Source organism: Triticum urartu, chromosome 1A (assembly GCF_056163025.1).
Source record: "Triticum urartu cultivar PI428250 chromosome 1A, HENAU_Tu73, whole genome shotgun sequence".
NCBI lineage: Eukaryota > Viridiplantae > Streptophyta > Magnoliopsida > Poales > Poaceae > Triticum > Triticum urartu.
This window is the reverse complement of record NC_141873.1, coordinates 489,320,914-489,330,690: the sequence shown is the minus strand read 5'-3', so window position 1 is coordinate 489,330,690 and position 9,777 is coordinate 489,320,914.

The following is a 9,777-nucleotide window of genomic DNA, read 5'->3' as shown; positions in this document are numbered from 1 at the left end:
TTGTAAGTGCATCTAGTGCCACCCCTAGTTGGTTTTGGAGTATTGACGACAAACCTAGTTGAGGGACTAATGTGTTTGTGAGAATTGCAGGATAACACAGGTAGAAGTCCCTCATTGATTCAGTTTTACTACCAGAAATGACCCCTAAAAATGTACGAAGACATTGAAGTCAATGGTGGTATATGAAGATATTCACATTGAAGACTATGACAAGAGAAGACACCACGTGAAGCCTATGGAACTCGAAGACTTAGATCTTTCGTAGTTCTTTTTCATTTGTGTTGAGTCATAGGAACCACCGTACTGCTAAGTGGGGTCCAAGAGAACCAGTTAGAACGACTGAAGTGATGCCTAATTCAAAAACCTATGTCTTCGAGTGAAGACTATGAGAGCAAATCTTGTCCAGAGTCGGACAAGTCAGCTTTGCTTGTAGCCCAAGTAAAGTTGCCATGTGAGTTTGAAATCTGACCGTTGGAACACGTGTCAGTTCCTTAGTGACCCAGGGTCATTTCGGACAAATCAGGTCGGGTTGCCAAGTGGCTATATATAGCCCACCCCCTACAACCATAAACGGTTGGCTGCTCAGATTTAGTGCACGGCTTTTGTCGTTTGAGAGCAACCCACCTCGAAGCCTTTGAGAGAAAATTCCTAGCGAGGAGAAAAGCCCTAACCATCCAGAGCCAGAGAACATTGGGCATCACTTAAGTCTTCTTGTCTGTGTGATCTGAAGACTTATTACACTTGAGGACTGTGAATCCTCCAGACGGTTAGGCGTCGCGTTCAGAGCATCCAAGAGACATTGTGGATTGCTAGTGAACGAAGTCTGTGAAGGTTTGGGAGTCTACCTTGAAGACTTACCAGAGTGATTGGGCTAGGACTATGTGACCTTAGCTCAAGGAGAATACGATGAGGACTTGGTGTCCTGAGCTGCGTGTTCAGGACTGGGTGTCCGGGACTGTGTGTCCTCAGGTTTAAATACCTAGCCGCTCCAACCAGACGTACAGTTGTTACAGCAACTGGAACTGGTCCAACAAATCATTGTCTTCAACGAGTCACTGGTTTCATCTTCACTTCCTTTTACTTACTGTTACTCATTGTGAAGTCATTGCATGCTTGCTCTATCTTTTGTCTTCACAATGTGACTGTATGATCTATTTGGCTTCATAATATCTTCCTACCTGATCCTTATTACACTGCAGCTATTTGTCATTGTGCTTTCACTCTATTGAATACTTGACCATGGCTTGCCTAGTGTAATCTACCTTCCGCTGCATAGCAATAGGCATATCTCTACTGTTTGTCTTCATCATGTCCACGTTTTGAAGACTTTCATAAAAATCGCCTATTCACCCCCTCTAGTCGATATAACGCACTTTCACTGAGCAGTACCCCAAAACCACATGGGTTGCTGCAAAGGAACCTTCAGCAGATCCATCCAATCTATCTGGCTTCACTTGTGCTAACCCCATTGTCATTGATGAATCCTTTGATGCAAACTATAAACTGTTTAAGAATCAGAATGGTGAAGTGTTTGCCAGGTACATTGGTACTAACTGCAGGAATGGACCGCCTATGAAGAAGATCTCGGTGCCCAAAAGGTGTTTGGAAAATCTTCCTGTGAATGTCGTCATGACACCACAGATGAAGAAGACTAACCCCAGACAACAGGCTTCATACGGCCCAAAGGCTTCATACAGACAGAGGACTCACCTGAGTCGCACTAACGCAAATGTTTTGCAGGGAAACCATACTCAGGCCTATGAATATGAGTGCTGTTCATCGAACCGCCATGTTCATAAGACCAAGAACTATTCTGCTTATTCTTATGAGTACTATTGTCCGCCTGCAAGACTTTTTGCTAAGGCTCCAAAGCCAAAGTTCTCAGACGCTGCACTTAGACTTATTGCTTCTAAGCCACCCTTGAAGATGTGGGTGGCTAAGAAAGCTTAACTCTCTTTTGCAGGGAAAGGTCTCCAGCAGAAAACCAAAATCGGCTGACGCTATTGCTGGGGATGAAAGTGCATTATATCGACTAGAGGGGGGTGAATAGGCGATTTTTATGAAAGTCTTCAAAAGATGGAAGTTTCGAAGACAAACGATAGAAATAAACCTATTACCACGCAGCGGAAGTTAGACTACACTAGGTAAACCATAGTCATGTATTCAATAAAGTGAAAGCACAATGACTAATAGCAGCTAGGTAGTAAGGATCAGGCAGGAAGATATTAAGAAGCCAAACAGATCACACAGTCACTCAGTGAAGACAAAAGATAGTGCAGACATACAATGACTTCACAAGGAGTAACAGTAAGTAAGGAGAAAGGAAGGATGAAACCAGTGACTCGTTGAAGACAATGATTTGTTGGACCAGTTCCAGTTGCTGTGACAACTGTACGTCTGGTTAGGGCGGCTAGGTATTTAAACCAAAGGACACATAGTCCCGGACTCCCAGTCCTGAACACGCAGCTCAGGACACCCAGTCCTCACCGTATTCCCCTTGAGCTAAGGTCACACAGACCTCGCCCAATCACTCTGGTAAGTCTTCAAGGTAGACTCCCAAACCTTCATAGACTTCATTCACCGACAATCCACAATGTCTCTTGGAAGCTCAGAATGCAATGCCTAACCGGCTGGAGGATGCACAGTCCTCAAGTGTAATAAGTCTTCAGATCACTCAGACAAGAAGACTTAAGTGATGCCTAATTCTCTTTGGCTCTGGGTGGTTAGGGCTTTATCCTCGCAAGGAATTCTCTCTCAAAGGCTTCGAGGTGGGTTGCTCTCAAACGACAAAAGCCGTACTCTAAATCTGAGCAGCCAACCGTTTATGGTTGTAGGGGGTGGGCTATTTATAGCCACTAGGCAACCCGACCTGATTTGTCCGAAATGACCCTGGGTCACTAAGGAACTGACACGTGTTCCAACGGTCAGATTTCAAACTCACACGGCAACTTTACTTGGGCTACAAGCAAAGCTGACTTGTCCGACTCTGGACAAGATTTGCTCTCATAGTCTTCACTCGAAGACATAGGTTTTTGTTTAAGCATCACTTCAGTCATTCTGATTGGTTCTCTTGGACCCCACTTAACAGTACGGTGGTTCCTATGACTCAACACAGAAGAAAAAAGAACTACGAAAGATCTAAGTCTTCGAGCTCCATAGGCTTCATGCGATGTCTTCTCTTGTCATAGTCTTCAATGTGAATATCTTCATATACCACCTTTGACATCAATGTCTTCATACATTTTTAGGGGTCATCTTTGGTAGGAAAACCGAATCAATGAGGGACTTCTACCTGTGTTATCCTGCAATTCTCACAAACACATTAGTCCCTCAACTAGGTTTGTCGTCAATACTCCAAAACCAACTAGGGGTGGCACTAGATGCACTTACAATCTCCCCCTTTTGGTGATTGATGACAAACTAGCTGAAGTTTTCAACAGGGAATATAATATGTGAAATTGTAATGGATAAGGAATTGTCTTCATAAGTTGCAAGGGCTCCCCCTGAAGATGTGCATATAAGTAATTTGCTTTTGGAATGCAAATGCACATGGTAGGTTGTGCTTGTGGAGATCCACTTCAACTTATGATGACAATCCGCTATGCATGTGAAAGTATGTGAAGATAATGACATGCATAATGGAAAATGGACGTCTGCAAAATGATCTAAGTGCGGAATTTATCGTTGCACATGCAGAATTTATCATCGCAACACAAGGTAGCAAATAGGTAGCAGACGGCCATCAAGTTTAAGTGTTACAACTCAAAGAACCAAATGTTTCAAAACGAGAGTTGTAAGCACGAAGCAAAATATAAAACACCCGCCCATATGGACCCGCTTGAAGACTATCAAATTCATATGCTTCTCCCCCTTTTGTCAGTAAGGACCAAAAAGGTTTGAAGACATAGAGCATCTACTCGTTCCCATGAGGAGTAGGTGAAGCAGCAGGGTTGTCAGTGGTGTTTGGCGGTGCAGAAGAACTTGGAGCAGTGTCGACGTGTGCTGAAGGAGGTGGCGATGAAGTAGCATCGTCTTCATCCTCGATCACTCTGGCATTCACAGTTGCAGCAGAGGAAGAGAACTCAGAGTCTTCAAGTGATGGAGTTTGTCGCAGCACTGCCCTTCGAGGAGGTGTGGAGTCAAACTTGAATCGCTCAGAGAAGCCATCCTCTTGAAGATCATCTTCAGAACACAGCAGCGTCAGCCCTTTCCATGTGCGTCGAGAGGTTTCATGAGCAACAAAGGCGTTTTTGGTGGCAAGATTGCGAATGCAATTAACATCCACCAAGAGGCTTTGCATTTGACGCTTTAGCCAGTCATGATGCCTATCTTGTTTCTGATGAAGAGCCACCAAAAGCTCTCAGTCATTGAGAACACGAGTGCGCTTCTTGGGTCGTTGGGCAATGGTGCTGTCAGTGGCTTTAGTGAGAGCAGGATGCGGTGCACGTGTAGTTCCAACCAAAGGATACACACGAGTTACTGCTTCAACACCTTCAACGTTCTGAGAAAAACTTTGATGCTCTGCATTCTGAAGACTTAGAGGTTCCTTGGCAGGCTCAGGATATATGGCTTCAATAGACATATCCACATCAGGCAAAAAGATCCGATGATTGCGAGCAGATGGCTGATATGAGATAGTAGAGTGAAGTTTGATCAGCCGCATCACCCAAGGGGCATAGAACTTCAGACCAAACAGATCAGAGCCAGATGCAGCAAGTTGGCGAATGAAGAAATCCTGTGTATTGAAGCATTTTCCATGAAGAATATAGAAGACCAAGGTCTTCATTGCACCTTCCAGCTTGGCATGGGGAGAATGTCCTTTGATTGGCCAGAGAGTTCGCCTTATGATGTGATAAATGGTCCTTGGCAGATACTCAAGGTCTTCAACAAGGAACTCCGTGGGATAAGAAGCATCTTGGGGCAATGGCTTCATCATACTGAGCATCTGACTCATATTAGGTTCAGGCTTCTGAAAGATGCTCTCAACAGCTTCACTATGAAGCTGACAGCCATTCTCGTAGAGATCGCCAGGAGTGGGCAATCCAGTGAGCTCAATGATGTCAAAGGCTTTGGCTTCATGATGAACGTTTCTTGTCATCCACTCCAGGACCCAAGTCTTCAGATCTCTGTTATACCTGCGGATGTGAAGTGTGGCATAGAATTGGAGCAGCAACTCTTCATTCCAATGCTCTTGGTCAGTGACGAACGGCAGCAGTCCAACTTCTTTGAAGCAATCCAGAGCTTCTTCCAGACAGGGCAGACTAGCTATGGCTTCAATGTCAAGGCGCTTGTGTGGGAAGATGCGACCTTGGTTGTAAAGAATGCATGAGTAATAGCTTCACTGCTGATAGCTCCAGAACCGATCAGATGATATTCTTTCCCTTGAGTAGGGGTTCCTGGAGCTATTGAAGAATGTGTTGTCTGCTCTGAAGCCATTGATATTGAAGGAGCCAGGTGCTGATGCAGGACCTGGGAACCTGGGCAATCTTGGGATTGGCTTCTGGACCTGAGGCCTGTGCTCAACATGATAGTCGAATTGGGGGCCGGCAGCAGACGCAGGAACAGAAGCAGCGGGATCAGTGGCTTAGCTGACTTTTGGTGCTTTTGGAGGTGAGGGCTCCACATTAGCTTCATCCATGACAACGTCAGTGGCTTCAGTGGTGTTGGTGGTGGCAGCCTCAAGATTTTCAACCTCCACTTGACGAGCTGGAGGGTCGGTCACGATCACGTTCTCCTCGAGAACCGCTTCTTGGTGGGACAGGGGAGTAGCAACTTGTGGGACTTCTTCTTCAGCGGTTGATGCAGCCGGATTGTCTTCAGCAGTTTTATCTTCAGATGCAGAGACTTGAGGCCTTGGCCCTTTTCGAAGCCTGCGCAGCGCGGGCGACGCCTGTGGAGTTGGTGTGGGCTGGGCCTCATAGTCTTCTTCCTCTTGTGGGCGATCAGCCCATGAAGCATCATGTGCAGTTGGCGTCAGTGGATGACCAATGCTGATGAGTTCGCTGTGCGTTAGCACAGGCGATGATACCTGTTGGTGCTCTAGTTGAGGAAGGACTGCATCATCTTCAACATGGTCATGGTGACCAATGTCTTCAGCAGCGATGGGATTAGCTGCTGGAAAGTCTTCAGCTGCATGAGCCTCTGTGAAAGCAGGCTCATGGACAGTCAGTTGACGGTCTTGGGGATCAGCATCGGGGTGAACCATGGAAATGGGTTCAACAATCAAGGGCTCTATGGGAGCAGCCCGTTCCTTCTTGGTCTTGCGTTTCTTCTTGGTGGGGGCAGTAGCCGAGGCTTCAGGATGTTTTCTCTTCCTTGCTTCAGCCTCAGCAGTCCTGGTCTTCTTCAGTTATGAAGCGGTTGACCCGGCCTTTGGCTTCGGGCCAGTCATGCTAGTTGGGGAGACAATAGGATCTGCTGCTTGCCTTGGTGCTTCAGGTTCAGCCATGTCGGGCTTCTTCTTCTTCTTGGCAGCCATCCTAGGGTCGATGCCAGGATGCCCAAGGGCCTTGCGCTTCTCAGCCTCATTGTAGGCTTGCACACACCTGTCAGCCAGGACCTTTGTCGGAGTAAATAGCCATGGGTAGCCTAGCCGGCCTCCCCTGGCACTTCTGAAAAAGTTACGAGCCCGCCCGGCTCTCAAGAATCCAAGACATGGGGCCGCCTTCCCCTAGCTGGTTGCGATCAAGGCCGGCTTTCAGAAGGCGGTCCGGCTTTAGCCCTCATGAGAAGGCCGACTCCAAGAAGCCGGCTATGAGAAGGCCGACTCCAAGAAGCCGGCTCCCCGTAAAGCGGTCAAGACCGTACCCACAAAGTTTGCACCCACCTAACGGCGGTGCGACGGGGCGTGGCTACAGAAGAGCCTGCCACCCCCGAATCCCGGGGCACGCCTGGCACAGTGCGCCGTACGGGGTAGGCATGACCCGTCCGGCGCAGCACTGTTGCCATGTTGACCCTGGCCTCACCCACGACGGGCCGCCAGCGCGGCCCATAGGCGGTGGGCCCCTTTGAGCAGAGAGACGGCCGAAGGCGGCCACGCTTCCAACCAGTCGGCCCAAGACAGAGCCGGCTCCCCACAGCCGATTTGCCTCCTCCCTCGAAGAAGACGCCCCATTAAGGAGACAAGACGCGGTAAGGCTACAGCGATCGCCCGACAGGCGGCGGTACTGTAGCCGCGCTTACCACGATGAAGCTCTCGTCAACTAGATGAAGCCATAGTAACCAGCCGCCGACCAGGCCCTGGACAGTGGGGCCTGCCTATCGACAGAGGTGCCGGCAGCCGGCGGGACCCACCAGTCGGCGGGCCCCAGCAGCCGGCGCAGAAGCCGGCGAGCGCAGTCACCGACGGCTGGGCCCCGTGCCCAGTTGGATTACCATTGTACCCCCGGGGGGTGGGCCTATATAAACCCCCCGGGGCACCCATGCAAAGGGTTCGACCCCCTGCTAGTTCTAGACACCACACAAGGAGAAGAAGCAGGCTAGCCGTGCCCTTTCTTCGTCCTCCCCCCAAAAACAGCTCAAGGAGCGTTGTGTAGCTACTTGATTCATCGAGTGAGCATGCGGAGACCCCACAGAGCAGCAATAGGGGTGTTATCTCCTCGGAGAGCCCCGAAGCTGGGTAAGATCCGCCGGCGTGCATGTCTTCGCCTCATCCCGCTTCCAGGCACCGACGATGTCTTACTGGCTCCCACAATGATAAGCCACCCGTTGGCATATGTCGCACCCACCACCCGACAACCTTCATGCACTCACGAGAACCCTGAGCTTCTGTGCGTTTCTTGAGAAAGGCTTCCTTGAGCTCGTGCAGCATAAGCTTGAAGTTCTTCACGTCTTGCACGCTAAGCTTGTCCATATGCTTCTTGAGCTGAGATTTTTCAAAGTCAATCTTCTGCTTCAGTTCAACAATGCACTGGGCGATGGCTAACTCTGAAGCAATGGTGCCTTGGAAGGCGACACTGAGGCCAATGGGTAGTTGGAGATCTTCGAAGCTGATGTTTGGTGTGTCAAACCACTCATCAATGAAGTTGTGGATGATTGTTACATCAAAGAGCGGCAGATTATTGAAGATTTCTGCTTCTTCTTTGCTCTTGATGAGTTGCTCAAGAGCGTCATCTGCAAGATCTTCATCACTTGATAGACCAATGGCATCATTGCGCAGAATGGCAGCAGCAGTTAGCTCTTGGTCGGTGTGTGTGTGAGGCATCTTGACCTTTTGGGGCTTGGAGATGCGTGACAAATCTTCAGACTGCACACTGTCTTCAGGAGGTGCAGTTGCCAGTGGCTTCGCCCGTGAGATTTTTGGTGAAGGGGCAGGCTTTGATGCTTTAGGCTTCTTCAGCTTCTTTGGCTTCGGCGCTGCAGGCGCTTCATCTAATTCAGCGTCAGCTGCAGGCTCATTCACAGTTGTCCCTTGAACCAAGATGTGGGTGATGAGACCTGCAAGGTTGTAGAAAGGACCGACGATATTGGGTTCTGCATCGCGTGTGCCGTCAGCCCTTGGAGCAGAAGGACCAGGGTTGAAGTCTAATCCCAAAGACTTCTTGTTCTGCTTCGCTGAGTTCTTGGCAAACTGGAAGTTGCGCTTGAACAGATTGTCGTCACGACACCATAGTAGTGACGATGGGTGTGCATCTGCAGGCTGTGGCCCACGAACCATGCAGGGATAGAAGCCTTGTTCAATGGCTTCTTCTCTGGACCTGGGTTGAAGATTCTTGTATAGGATGTCTTCCCACGGTCGCTTGATGGCACTTTTGTCAGCATATTCCTGGGTCACGAACCAGTATTTAAACCATTGTTCTGCCCAATATCTTCGAATCCATTGGATTCGGGTCTTGCGCTGATTGTAATCCTCTTCAGGATCTGTCTTGTAAAGCTCTGAGAGGTCATCAGGCAAATCTCTTGATGTTCCCCCACGACGCTGTCTGCCACCCTTCCTTACTGGTTTCTCTGCAGCCATGAACTTCAAACTGAATGGCTTCAACACGTTCAAAGGCTTCAAAGGTTTTTGCTTGCTGGACATACAGGAACTGGCTTGGGGAGAATTTATATGATGCTGTAAGAATTCACCGTATAGAACATTTGGTGGTGGCATTACCCACCGTATAGGAAGTATTAGACCCAGACACGGCGCACAATTATCGTGGCGCTCCGAAGTCAAATTCCACATTAATGTATTCACACTTAGAATGTATGTCTTCATTGATTGAAGATATACTTTACTTCGTGTGTTGCACATCTAAGTCATCAATATGCATAAGGGTTAGGATGTGTGCCTGATCACAGGACATTCGAGGATTCCAGGATATTTAGCTCACACCGTAACTTGCAAAATCTCTTCTCATCCAAGGGCTTGGTGAAGATATCTGCCAATTGCTCTTCAGTGTTGACGTGTATGATATCAATATCTTCCTTCACAACATGATCTCTGAGAAAGTGATGACGAATTTCAATGTGCTTTGTCTTCGAGTGCTGAACTAGGTTGTTGGCAATATTGATGACGCTTTCGTTGTCGCAGTAGAGAGGCACTTGCTTCAGTTGAATGCCATAGTCCTTGAGGGTTTGCTTCATCCACAGAAGCTGAGCACGGAAAGATCCAGCAGCAATGTATTCAGATTCAGCAGTGGAGAGAGATACACAGTTCTGCTTCTTTGAAGACCAACATACAAGTGATCGTCCCAGAAAATGACATGTGCTTGATGTAGACTTGCGATCCACCTTGTCACCAGCATAATCAGCATCCGAGAATCCAACCAGATCAAACTCTAAGCCCTTTGGATA